This window comes from Amphiura filiformis, chromosome 6, assembly GCF_039555335.1.
Source record: "Amphiura filiformis chromosome 6, Afil_fr2py, whole genome shotgun sequence".
In the NCBI taxonomy this organism is placed as follows: domain Eukaryota; kingdom Metazoa; phylum Echinodermata; class Ophiuroidea; order Amphilepidida; family Amphiuridae; genus Amphiura; species Amphiura filiformis.
The window spans coordinates 2,140,117-2,153,783 of NC_092633.1; positions in this window are offsets into that span (position 1 = coordinate 2,140,117).

Here is a 13,667-nt window from a genome sequence, read left to right on the forward strand (position 1 = left end):
ATACAGCTTACAGATTTCAAAAGATATTCAAACTTAAGGGCTGGGGTATGAACGTTCGGACAGTATTTATTTTGGGAAAGGTCAAAATTTTCAATTGACCGTCGGCTTTTCTTCCCTGCTACATATACTTTAAGAATATATCATTAGATTTATATAATTTACTTCGAGGACTGTTATATATCAAAAATTTGAAAAAATATCAAATTCTTATAATTTGTCATAAAATTTGTATTATATTGTGATTTTCAAAAATGTAAATTATTTGATATCAGAAAGACATGCTTCAGATTCAGAATGCAATTCGATAGGTCTGAGGTGCTCTCATGTCCCACAAAAATACTGTCGAAACGCAATAAACGCTCATTTTAGATCCCTTAACCAAGATGAACTCTTAGAACTATACTTATAGTGCCAAGGCTTGTTGTTGTGCCAGTGCATAGTGCACTATAAATCACTGCACCTTTTTTACTTTGAAATTGAGATCCTAAAGATAACTGGGAATATATTTTTACTTACCAGACAAGCCACATATAAAGGCAATATTACTGTAGTTGGGATGCGTTCCTATGATCGGGATCTCATCTGGAGTAAGCTATCAAATGATGATGATGATCATCATCAGCCTGGCATTCAGCCCACTGCAGGGCGAAACCGTCTCCCCAAGTTGGCACCAAAGATTCCTGTCATTTGCTTTTGCCATCCACCTGATCCCTATGAAACTTGCTATCTCATCCCTCCATCTGACTTTCTGTCTGCCTTGGTGTCTTGAGCCCAGCCAAGGCCTCCATTCTGTGACATTCTTTGTCTATCTTTTAGCTGTTGATCTTGCAAGATGGCCAGCCCAATGCCACTTCTTCATCTTTATTGTGTGGATTATATGTCTGTAACTTCTGTTTGCCTCCTGATCCATGCCAGTTTTCCTGTCCCTGTTGGTGGAGCCTAGCATACATCTTTCCATGCAGTGTTGTGCAGTTTTTGCTCCATCCTCTTAGTAAGTGACCATGTTTCAGCTCCATGGCTGGAAGTGAAAACCTTTTGTTTCCGACAAGTTGGCATCTTACTTCTCATGATGTCATTGAGCTTACCAAATGCACACCAACCATCAGCCCTAGTCCTCCTTTTTACTTCATCCATGTGATTGTGAGTCATGTTGATGTTTCTGGTATCCGTGAAAAAGCTATGAAAAACTTTAAAAAATTTGTAATGAAAATTTAGGGGCTGTTCATTACATGTATTGCATAGGGTAAGGGAATTCTTCAGCTTGAACTTTGAAGATAAAGCCAATCCTTGAATAAGGCAAAAAAAAAATTGTTTGTTTGTCCATAGAGGCTTATGAAACAGTTGGGTCGGTAGGTCGGATTTTTTTTTTATACAGATATTGCACTTGAAACTGACCATTTGAAGACTGGTAAATAAGTCAAAACACACAGCACTTTACTGGTTTAACTCTTGAGATGGTTCTGCATTCTGCATGTTATACTGTACATTTTCTTTACATTTTCTTTCTTTAAATTTATACTAACCACTGTTTTACTAGCACATTCAACGCAAATTAAAAAAAAAAGAAGAAAAAAAAAGACACGGTCGGGACCAGAGTACACGGTCGGTCGGACGTGGACAAACAAACAATTTTTTTTTGGCCTAAGGGTAGATGTGGTATTGTTGGTCGAAGCAGCCAAAAAAAAAATTTCATTATCTGAAAATAACACTTTGATGTTTTGCAAAAGTTCATTCTACAAATCATATACTTTGAAAACTTGCTTGATTTATTGTTGATAATGAGTTATTTACGTTTTACAAAAGTGTTGTTTGTTTCAGCCCTCTTTACAACATAACTCAAGAACCACAGGACCTACAAAAGTATGTGAATGTGATATTTGAATTATTCCTCTACACACTTGCTATGAAATGATCAATGCCATCTTGCCAAAGCTCACTACCATTCGCAAGATGCTGTGAACTACCAAAATACTGTAGAAATAAACCGAACTTTCAAATTTGACTGAAATAGCATGGATATATTAGCAGTAATAGAAGCAAACCAACAATTTTCAGGGGCCCTCAGACCTTGGGCCTGAAGCTCTGAAAATCTGTGGGCCAAACTTTTATGGCCTCAAATTTGAAGAATTATGCATAGGCCTTGCAGTGTTAGAAGGAAAGGAAACTCACACTTTTCATGGGCTATTCAAGCATTGGGTCATACATTCTATGGGCCCACATCAAGTTTCACAGACTTCTGGCCTGAGAGAACACCTTATTTCCAACCCTGGTTTCTGGCACTGCCTGCAGATAATAATGCTGACTGTGTGGAAATCATCAAACTGCTGTAAAAGATCATATTTGATATCAGGTTATTAGGGATACACCATTAGACGTCAAGGAGGCGGGGTAGGAACCCTAGCAGAAATTCTATACAGTAAGAAGTGTATCAAAAGTGTATCAAAGTGTATTAAAACTGTATCAAACGGCAATTTGATACAGTTTTGATATACAAAGGTGTATTGAAAATGTATCAACTGAAAATATAGGGTATCAAAACTGTATCAAATACCACCTAACTGTATCAAAAATGTATCAAAAGTGTATCGAATTTGAACTTAGTTATTTTTGCCCATGCTTGTGGTGTATCAAAAGTGTATCAAATTGGACTTTGCAGTTTTTTAGTGTATGTAAAGTGTATCAAAATGAACTTTTGGTGCTAGATGTATATCAAAAGTGTATCAAATTGGACTTAGTCAAATTCTGGCTGCATACAGTGTATCAAAAGTGTATTAAATTGGACTTTGCCTGTTTTTTATTGTATGTAAAGTGTATCAAATTGAACTTAGTCAAATTCTGGCTGCCTACAGTGTATCAAAAGCGTATTAAATTGGACTTAGTTTATTTTGGGTGGCTGGAGGTATATCAAAAGTGTATCAAATTGGGCTTTCATAAACTGACCTTTTGTAGTGTATCAAAACTGTATCAATAACTGATCACATGTCTAGATAATGACTCATCATTTTCAAATTTGCCCATGTGGCATGCATGCAGTTAACACCAGGATTTGCATTTGGAAATGTACTGTATTTTAGAGCAAATTATGGTGTTTTATTTATCATGAAGATACAAACATGCTTGTAGACTGCACATTAGGTTACAATGTAGTTGTAATCAGGGACTGTGATTAAAGAGGATATTTTATTGACTTTGTTCTGATAAGGTAAGCTTACTACCCGGGGCTTACTATATCTATCTATCTATCTATCTATACTAATAAAATAATAAGCGGTCTCTATCTGTCTGTCTATCTATCTGTCTGTCTATCTGTCTGTCCAGCTATGCGTTTCTCAGTTGATAGACGCACCGCCCAGAACTTCTGCATATCCGTAGGTGTCGCGAAAAGCATGTTGGCCATGTGGTTTTGAAGGTCATCGGAGGTCAAGGTCAAAGGTCAAAATTTCAAACTTTGTCCGATCGGGCCCAAACTTGGTGGGTGGAATCCTTGATAGGAGAGGAATATAATGCGCGAAATAAAATCGAGGTCAACCTAGGTCAAAGGTCATTACGGAGGGGTCAAATTTCAAACTTTGTCCGATCAGGCTCAAACTTGGTGGGTCGAAACCTTCGTATGAGGGGAGCATGAAAAACATTATATGGAGGTCATCCAAGGTCAAAGGTCAAAGGTCATGGATTTCAAACTTTGTCCTATCGGGTTCAAACTTGGTGGGTGCAATCCTTGATACGAGGGGAATATATGCGCCAAATAAAATTGAGGTAAACCGAGGTCAAAGGTCATGTAGGGGCTAAATTTCAACTTTGCCCTATTGGCCGAAAACTTGATAGGTGGAATCCTTTGTATGACTGAGGGGAGCATGAAAAAAATTGCACCAAGGTCATCCGAGTTCAAAGGTCATCTGGGGTCAAACAGTATCGCTATCATGCCAGTGCTCTCACAGCATCTGGGCTCTCACAGCCGCAGGTGCACTAGTCTATACTATAATAATCATAAGCGTTATCTGTCTGTCTGTCTGTCCGGCTATGCGTTCCGCCGCGCTTCGACGCATCGTTCCGATATTTCACACATAGATGGGTATCGGGCGGCGCTGTTTACCAGGTAGTTTTGAAGGTCATCGGAGGTCAAGGTCAAAGGTCAAAATTTCAAACTTTGTCCGATCGGGCCCAAACTTGGTGGGTGGAATCCTTGATAGGAGGAGAATATAATGCGCGAAATAAAATCGAGGTCAACCTAGGTCAAAGGTCATTACGGAGGGGTCAAATGTGAAACTTTGTCCGATCGGGCTCAAACTTGGTGGGTGGAATCCTTCGTAAGAGGGGAGCATGAAAAACATTATATGGAGGTCATCCGAGGTCAAAGGTCAAAGGTCATGGATTTCAAACTTTGTCCTATCGGGTTCAAACTTGGTGGGTGGAATCCTTGATACGAGGGGAATATATGCATAAAACAAAATTGAGGTCAACCGAGGTCAAAGGTCATGTAGGGGCTAAATTTAAACTTTGCCATATTGGGCTTAAACTTGATAGGTGGAATCCTTCGTATGACGGAGGGGAGCATGAACAAAATTGCACCAAGGTCATCCAAGTTCAAAGGTCATCTGGGGTCAAACAGTATCGCTATCATGCCAGTGCTCTCACAGCATCTGAGCTCTCATAGCCGCAGGTGCACTAGTACTAATAAAATAATGAGCTCTGTCTGTCTGTCTGTCTATCCGGCTATGCGTTTCGCCGCGCTTCGACGCATCGTTCCGATATTTCGGATATAGATAGGTATCGGGCATTCCATGTTTATGGGCTACTTTTAAAGGTCATCGGAGGTCAAGGTCAAAGGTCAAATTTTCAACTTTGTCCGATCGGGCCCAAATTTGGTAGGTGGAATCCTTGCTACGAGGCGAGTATATGCCCGAAATAAAAATCGAGGTCAACCGAGGTCAAAGGTCATTACGGAGGGGTCAAATGTCAAACTTTGTCCGATCGGGCTCAAACTTGGTGGATGGAATCCTTGGTGCGAGGGGAATATATGCCCGAAATAAAATCGAGGTCAACCGAGGTCAAAGGTCATTACGGAGGGGGTCAAATTTCAAACTTTGTCCGATCGGGCTCAAACTTGGTGGGTGGAATCCTTGGTGCGAGGGGAATATATGCCCGAAATAAAATCGACCCTACACGACGTCAAAGGTCATTACGGAGGGGTCAAATTTCTAACTTGGTCCGATATCGGGCCCAAACTTGGTGGGTGGAATCCTTAGTGCGAGGGGAATATATGCCCGAAATGAAATCGAGGTCAACCGAGGTCAAAGGTCATTACGGAGGGGTCAAATTTCAAACTTTGTCCGATCGGGCTCAAACTTGGTGGGTGGAATCCTTGGTGCGAGGGGAATATATGCCCGAAATAAAATCGAGGTCAACCGAGGTCAAAGGTCATTACGGAGGGGTCAAATTTCAAACTTTGTCCGATCGGGCTCAAACTTGGTGGGTGGAATCCTTGGTGCGAGGGGAATATATGCCCGAAATGAAATTGAGGTCAACCGAGGTCAAAGGTCATTACGGAGGGGTTAAATTTCAAACTTTGTTCGATCGGGCTCAAACTTGGTGGGTGGAATCCTTGGTGCGAGGGGAATATATGCCCGAAATGAAATTGAGGTCAACCGAGGTCAAAGGTCATTATCTATCTATCTCTACTACTAAAATAATAGCCGTTGTGTGTCTGTCCGGCTATGCGTTTACGCCAGCTCGACGATCGGCCCAATATTTCGGATACAGATGGGTACCAGGCATGCGCTGTTGATGGGGAGGTTTTGGAAAGGCCCCCTCAAAGTCAAAGGTCATCTCGGGGGGAAAATACCTTAAGTGGATAACAAACAACTGGATAAAAATAATCCAGTAGACGATTCTCAACATGTCTCAAGTTGCCCAAGCAGCGTGGTGCCTTTATGGGTGAATAGGTCATTCATTTATTCATTCCTGGAGTATTGCCAGAGACCACAAGGGACAAGAGTTATTTTACTTTCAAAGAAATAATGTACATGTATCTGCAGTAGCTGCAGGTACCACACAAGGCTCCCTACTGGAAGCAATGGAGTAGAATATGGGGGATTCCCCAATATGTTTGAAATTGCTGATATAAACCTTCAAACATCATGTTGCTGGTGCTGTCACAGCTTCAGGGCCCTCACATCTATCTATCTATCTACTATACTAAAATAATAGCCGTTGTCTGTGTGTCTGTCCGGCTATGCGTTTCGCCGTGCTTCAACACATCGAGCCGAAATTTCGGATATGCATAGGTGATGGGAAAAGCATGTTGACCGGGTGGTTTCGAAGGGACCCCTCGAGGTCAAAGGTCATCAAGGGGGGAAAATACCCCAACTGGATAGCAAAAACAGCAGCAAGTGGATACAAAGATGTGTAATGGGCAACTCTGGACAAGTTTCATTCAGCTTTTGGCTGTTTGCCCAAATTGAAAATGCACTGTAATGTCTACCCAGAATGCATTGCTGCAAAGCTACAGTATTGGCCTTGCAGCAGTATTGGGCTTGCAGTATATAACTTGCAGTATATTGCACAACCAAGTTGCAATGGGCTTGCAGTATATAAATAGCTCTGACGGCAGTATTGGGCTTGCAGTACATTGCACAACCAAGTTGCAACAAGTTTTTAAAGTACGGTTACCGCACCATAGCTGAACCATGGGGCTTTAAAGTACGGTTACCGCACCATAGCTGAACCATGGGGCGTTGGCAGTATAGGTACATGAAAGTAAACTAGAGCAGTTACCACACCATAGTACAGCTGTCTCTATCTGTCTATCTGTCTGTCTATCTATCTGTCTGTCCGGCTATCGTTTCGCCGCTCGACGCATCAGGCTGAAATTTCGGATATAGATAGGTATTGAAAAAAGCATGTTGGCCGTGTGGTTTTGAAGGTCATCGGAGGTCAAGGTCAAAGGTCAAAATTTCAAACTTTGTCCGATCGGCCTCAAACTTGGTGGGTGGAATCCTTGCTACGAGGGAATATATGACCGAAATAAAATCGAGGTCAACCGAGGTCAAAGGTCATTACGGAGAGGTCAAATTTCAAACTTTGTCCGATCGGGCTCAAACTTGGTGGGTCGAAACCTTCGTATGAGGGGAGCATGAAAAACATTATATGGAGGTCATCCGAGGTCAAAGGTCATGGCTTTCAAACTTTGTCCTATTGGATTCAAACTTGGTGGGTGCAATCCTTGATACGAGGGGAATATATGCGCAAAACAAAATTGAGGTCAACCGAGGTCAAAGGTCATGTAGGGGCAACATTTAAACTTTGCCCTATTGGGCTTAAACTTGATAGGTGGAATCCTTCGTATGACTGAGGGGAGCATGACAAAAAATTGCACCAAGGTCATCCAAGTTCAAAGGTCATCTGGGGTCAAACAGTATCGCTATCATGCCAGTGCTCTCACAGCATCTGGGCTCTCATAGCCGCAGGTGCACTAGTCTATCTATACTAATAAAATAATAAGCGGGCTGTATCTGTCTGTCTGTCTATCTATCTATCTGTCTATCTATCTGTCTGTCCGGCTATGTGTTTCGCCGTGCTTTGACGCATCGCGCTCAAATTTCGCATATAGGTAGGTATCGGGAAAAGCATGTTGGCCATGTGGTTTTGAAGGTCATCGGAGGTCAAGGTCAAAGGTCAAAATTTCAAACTTTGTCCGATCGGGCCCAAACTTGGTGGGTGGAATCCTTGATAGGAGGGGACTATAATGCGCGAAATAAAATCGAGGTCAACCGAGGTCAAAGGTCATTACGGAGGGGTCAAATTTCAAACTTTGTCCGATCGGGCTCAAACGTGGTGGGTCGAAACCTTCGTATGAGGGGAGCATGAAAAACATTATATGGAGGTCATCCGAGGTCAAAGGTCAAAGGTCCTGGATTTCAAACTTTGTCCTATCGGGTTCAAACGTGGTGGGTGCAATCCTTGATAGGAGGGGAATATATGCGCAAAACAAAATTGAGGTCAACCGAGGTCAAAGGTCATGTAGGGGCTAAATTTAAACTTTGCCCTATTGGGCTTAAACTTGATAGGTCAAAGGTCATGTGGGGTCAAACAGTATCGCTATCATGCCTGTGCACTCACAGCATCTGGGCTCTCACAGCCGCAGGTGCACTAGTACTAATAAAATAATAAGCGGTCTCTATCTGTCTATCTCTCTGTCTGTCCGGCTATGCGTTTCGCCGTGCTTCGACGCATCGCGCTGAAATTTTGGATATAGGTAGGTATTGGGAAAAGCATGTTGGCCATGTGGTTTTTTCGAGGGTCATCGGAGGTCAAGGTCAAAGGTCAAAATTTCAAACTTTGTCCGATCGAGCCCAAGTTTGGTGGGTGGAATCCTTGATAGGAGGGGAATATAATGCGCGAAATAAAATCAAGGTCAACCGAGGTCAAAGGTCATTACGGAGGGGTCAAATTTCAAACTTTGTCCAATCGGGCTCAAACTTGGTGGGTCGAAACCTTCGTATGAGGGAGCATGAAAAACATTATATGGAGGTCATCCGAGGTCAAAGGTCAAAGGTCATGGACTTCAAACTTTGTCAGCATCATGGCTCTCACAGCAGCAGGTGCACTAGTACTAATAAAATAATAAGCTCTGTGTGTCTGTCTGTCTGTCCGGCAATGCGTTTCGCCACGCTTCGACGCATCGCTCCGATATTTCGGATATAGATAGATATCAGGCATTCCACGTTTATGGGGTAGTTTGAAAGGTCATCGGGGGTCAAGGTCAAAGGTCAAAATTTCAACTTTGTCCGATCGGGCCTAAACTTGGTAGGTAGAATCCTTGATACAAGGCGAATATATGCCCGAAATAAAATTGAGGTCAACCGAGGTCAAAGGTCATTACGGAGGGTCAAATTTCAAACTTTGTCCGATCGGGCTCAAACTTGGTGGGTGGAATCCTTGATACGAGGGGAATATATGCCCGAAATAAAATCGAGGTCCACCGGGGTCAAAGGTCATTACGGAGGGGTCAAATTTCAAACTTTGTCCGATCGGGCTCAAACTTGGTGGGTGGAATCCTTGCTACGAGGGGAATATATGTGCAAAATACCATTGAGGTCAACTGAGGTCAAAGGTCATTACGGAGGGGGGTCAAATTTCAAACTTTGTCCGATCGGGCACAGACTTGGTGGGTGGAATCCTTGATACGAGGGCTTAAACATGGTATAACGAATTCTCAATATGACTGGAACAGGAAGATTTCACCACTCCCTGCAAGGACTGCAATGTCTTCCCAGCATTCATAGCTGAAAATGATTTCTAAATTTCAAATGGATGTATCAAATAAAACTGAGGTCATCAAAGGTCAAAGGGGATCAAGCCAAGGTCATCTAGGGTCAGTGGTCATATGGGTTCATTGGGGGTCAAACAGCATCACTATCTGATGCTGGTGGTGCTCTCACGTACAGCTACAGTGCCCTCACAGCTGCAGGTACTCTAGTACTACTAAAATAATAGCCGTTGTCTGTGTGTGTCTGTCCGGCTATGCGTTCCGCCGCGCTTCGACGCATCGTTCCGATATTTCACACATAGATGGGTATCGGGCTTGCGTTGTTTACCGGGTAGTTTTGAAGGTCATCGGAGGTCAAGGTCAAAGGTCAAAATTTCAAACTTTGTCCGATCTGGCCCAAACTTGGTGGGTGGGATCCTTGATAGGAGGGGAATGTAATGCTCGCAATAAAATTGAGGTCAACCGAGGTCAAAGGTCATTACGGAGGGGTCAAATTTCAAACTTTGTCTGATCGGGCTCAAACTTGGTGGGTCTAAACCTTCGTATGAGGGGAGCATGAAAAACATTACATGGAGGTCATCCGAGGTTAAAGGTCAAAGGTCATGGATTTCAAACTTTGTCCTATCGGGCTCAAACTTGGTGGGTGGAATCCTTGGTATGAAGGGAATATATGTGCGAAACAAAATTGAGATCAACCGAGGTCAAAGGTCATCTAGCGGCAAAATCGTATGGGTTCAAATGTTAGAATATGCCCAATTGGGCTTAAACATGGTAAAAATAATCATTGATATGTCAGGAACATGTCATCAAGTCAAAAAGGGTCATCAGGGGTCAAGCAGTATCTCTATCATGCAGCTGGTGCCCTAATAGCTACAGGGCCATTACAGCTGCAGATGCACTAGTATTATATGGGCCTCTATGTATATGTATTAAGCATGAATATAGCACATGCCTGTATAGTAAAAAAAACTGGTGCATTTTTGTCTCTTTATTGAGGGTAACAACTTCAGTGACAAGCACTGCTTTCCAAGCAGGCCCTCTGATGTATGTATGTTCCATTTTGGTTGGGTTTTGCTTCTTTTTTGCAATACTTTCTCACACATTTATCCTATTGCTTTGTAATTTTGAACGTTGATAGGGGAAAGTGCATTGAGCTGCTCCGTGATGGGGGAAAGTGCTAGAGGTCAGCATTGGCAGTAAAGGGCAGTCTTGAATTTGAGCTTGATTAGACTAATTTCAAAATTTGACCTTTGACCCCTTCACTTTGAGCTTTGGGGTCATTAATGTTTGCAAATATGTTTAGATCATGTAAGGATAATTCTTGTTGAATTTGAGCTTGATTGGACCAATTTTGAAATGTGAAAAACTGTATCAAAAGTGTATAAAAAACTGTATCAAAAGTGTATAAAAACTGTATCAAAAGTGTATAAAAAACTGTATCAAAAGTGTATAAAAAACTGTATCAAAAGTGTAAAAAGTGGAGCAAAACTGCATCAAAAGTGTATCAAAAAACTATCAAAAGTGTATAAAAAACTGTATCAAAAGTGTATCAAAAAACTATATCAAGAGTGTATCAAATGGCATGTACCAAAAATAGGGCGGTCCCGCTGGCCAGCATTAGAATTGGAGCGTTGATTTGATACAGTGACATATTGATACACTTTTTTTTTAATTTATTTTTATTTTTTTTATTTTTTATTTTTATTTTTTTTTTACACTTTTGATATAATTATGTATGAAATGCGTATGAAATGAAAGGATAAAAATTTCAACGCTAATTTGATACAGTTTAAATTGGAACCCTGATTTGATACAGTTACATATTCGATACACTTTTGATATAATTATGTATGAAATGTGTATGAAATGAAAGGATAAAATTTCAACGCTAATTTGATACAGTTTAAATTGGAACCCTGATTTGATACAGTTACATATTTCATACACTTTTGATATAATTATGTATGAAATGTGTATGAAATGGAAGGATAGAATTTCAATGCTAATTTGATAGTTTAAATTGGAACGCTGATTTGATACAGTTACATATTTCATACACTTTAGATATAATTATGTATGAAATGAAAGGATAAAAATTTCAACGCTAATTTGATACAGTTTAAATTGGAACCCTGATTTGATACAGTTACATATTTCATACACTTTAGATATAATTATGTATGAAATGTGTATGAAATGAAAGGATAAAAATTTCAACGCTAATTTGATACAATTTAAATTGGAACCCTGATTTGATACAGTTACATATTCGATACACTTTTGATATAAATTATGTATAAAATGTGTATGAAATGAAAGGATAAAAATGTCAACACTAATTTGATACAGTTTAAATTGGAACCCTGATTTGATACAGTTACATATTTCATACACTTTTGATATAATTATGTATGAAATGTGTATGAAATGAAAGGATAAAAATTTCAACGCTAATTTGATACAGTTTAAATTGGAACCCTGATTTGATACAGTTACATATTTCATACAATTTTGATATAATTATGTATGAAATATGTATGAAATGAAAGGATAAAAATTTCAATGCTAATTTGATACAGTTTAAATTGGGAACGCTGATTTGATACAGTAACATATTCGATACACTTTTGATATAAATTATGTATGAAATGTGTATGTAATGAAAGAATAAAAATTTCAACACTAATTTGATACAATTTAAATTGGAACCCTGATTTGATACAGTTACATATTCGATACACTTTTGATATAAATTATGTATAAAATGTGTATGAAATGAAAGGATAAAAATGTCAACACTAATTTGATACAGTTTAAATTGGAACCCTGATTTGATACAGTTACATATTTCATACACTTTTGATATAATTATGTATGAAATGTGTATGAAATGAAAGGATAAAAATTTCAACGCTAATTTGATACAGTTTAAATTGGAACCCTGATTTGATACAGTTACATATTTCATACAATTTTGATATAATTATGTATGAAATGTGTATGAAATGAAAGGATAAAAATTTCAACGCTAATTTGATACAGTTTAAATTGGAACCCTGATTTGATACAGTTACATATTTCATACAATTTTGATATAATTATGTATGAAATATGTATGAAATGAAAGGATAAAAATTTCAATGCTAATTTGATACAGTTTAAATTGGAACGCTGATTTGATACAGTAACATATTCGATACACTTTTGATATAAATTATGTATGAAATGTGTATGAAATGAAAGAATAAAAATTTCAACACTAATTTGATACAGTTTAAATTGGAACCCTGATTTGATACAGTTACATATTTGATACACTTTTGATATAATTATGTATCAAATATGTATGAAATGAAAGGATACATTTCATTTGATACTTTTTTGATACATTATCTTGGCATTTGATACACTTTTGATATGTATAAAATGTGTATGCAATGTTAATTTGATACAGTTTTGATACATAAAAGTGTATGAAATGAGGGTTCCAATTCAAATCCTGTTTATTTCATACATTTTTCATACATATCAAAAGTGGTGTATCAAAAGTGTATCAAATTTCAGCCAGGGAAGTTGGGGCCGGGTCAAGTTTTAAATTAAAAAAAAAATCATGCATTTATACACTTTGGGGGCTCCGTAACTGTGAGTTAAAGGGGCATTTCGTGATCCACAGCCTCATCCCCCACTTTTCTCAAAAAAGTTGAGATTTTTATATCACTGGAAACCTCTGGCTACATAATGTTTATGTACAAAATATTTCTTGCAGATTAATTCGTTTAGCAAAGATATCGTGAAATTTGAATTTTGTTCTGGTGCACCAGAACGAAATTACAACGCATTGTTTATGGAGCAGGGTAATACACATAATCATGCATAACTCGCGAACGCAAAATCGGAATCAAGTGAAATTTTGGGAATAGGTTTTTTTCGTGGATATCTAATGAAAAATGACATAAATAGAGGATGCTAGGATCACGAAATACTCCTTTAAGTGGGGAAGTTTTTTTTTTAGTGTTGGTGGGGAAAGGTTTTTTTTCTCATGTAGTGGGTGTTTTTTTTTTCCAAAAACTTCCTAACCCCCACCCTTGAAGTCTAATGGTGCGTCCCTTATGTGGCCTTACATGGGAGGGTAACCAGTAGGATGTAAATGATCCACTTATACTTTTTTGTGCGCGTTACCTTTGTGTAACAACCAAAACATTTGTGAAAATTGGCTATTCCAGATGAAATCCATACACCCCCTATGGGTGACATTACCTTAATCTTCCACACAGGGAGTATGAATTTCAAAAGGGGTTATCTGCATGTGTGACTCCATGGGGGCCAAAGGAGGCATTTTGAAAATTGAGTTACTCTAATCATTACCTTACACAAACATTAGGCTATCATATACTGAAAA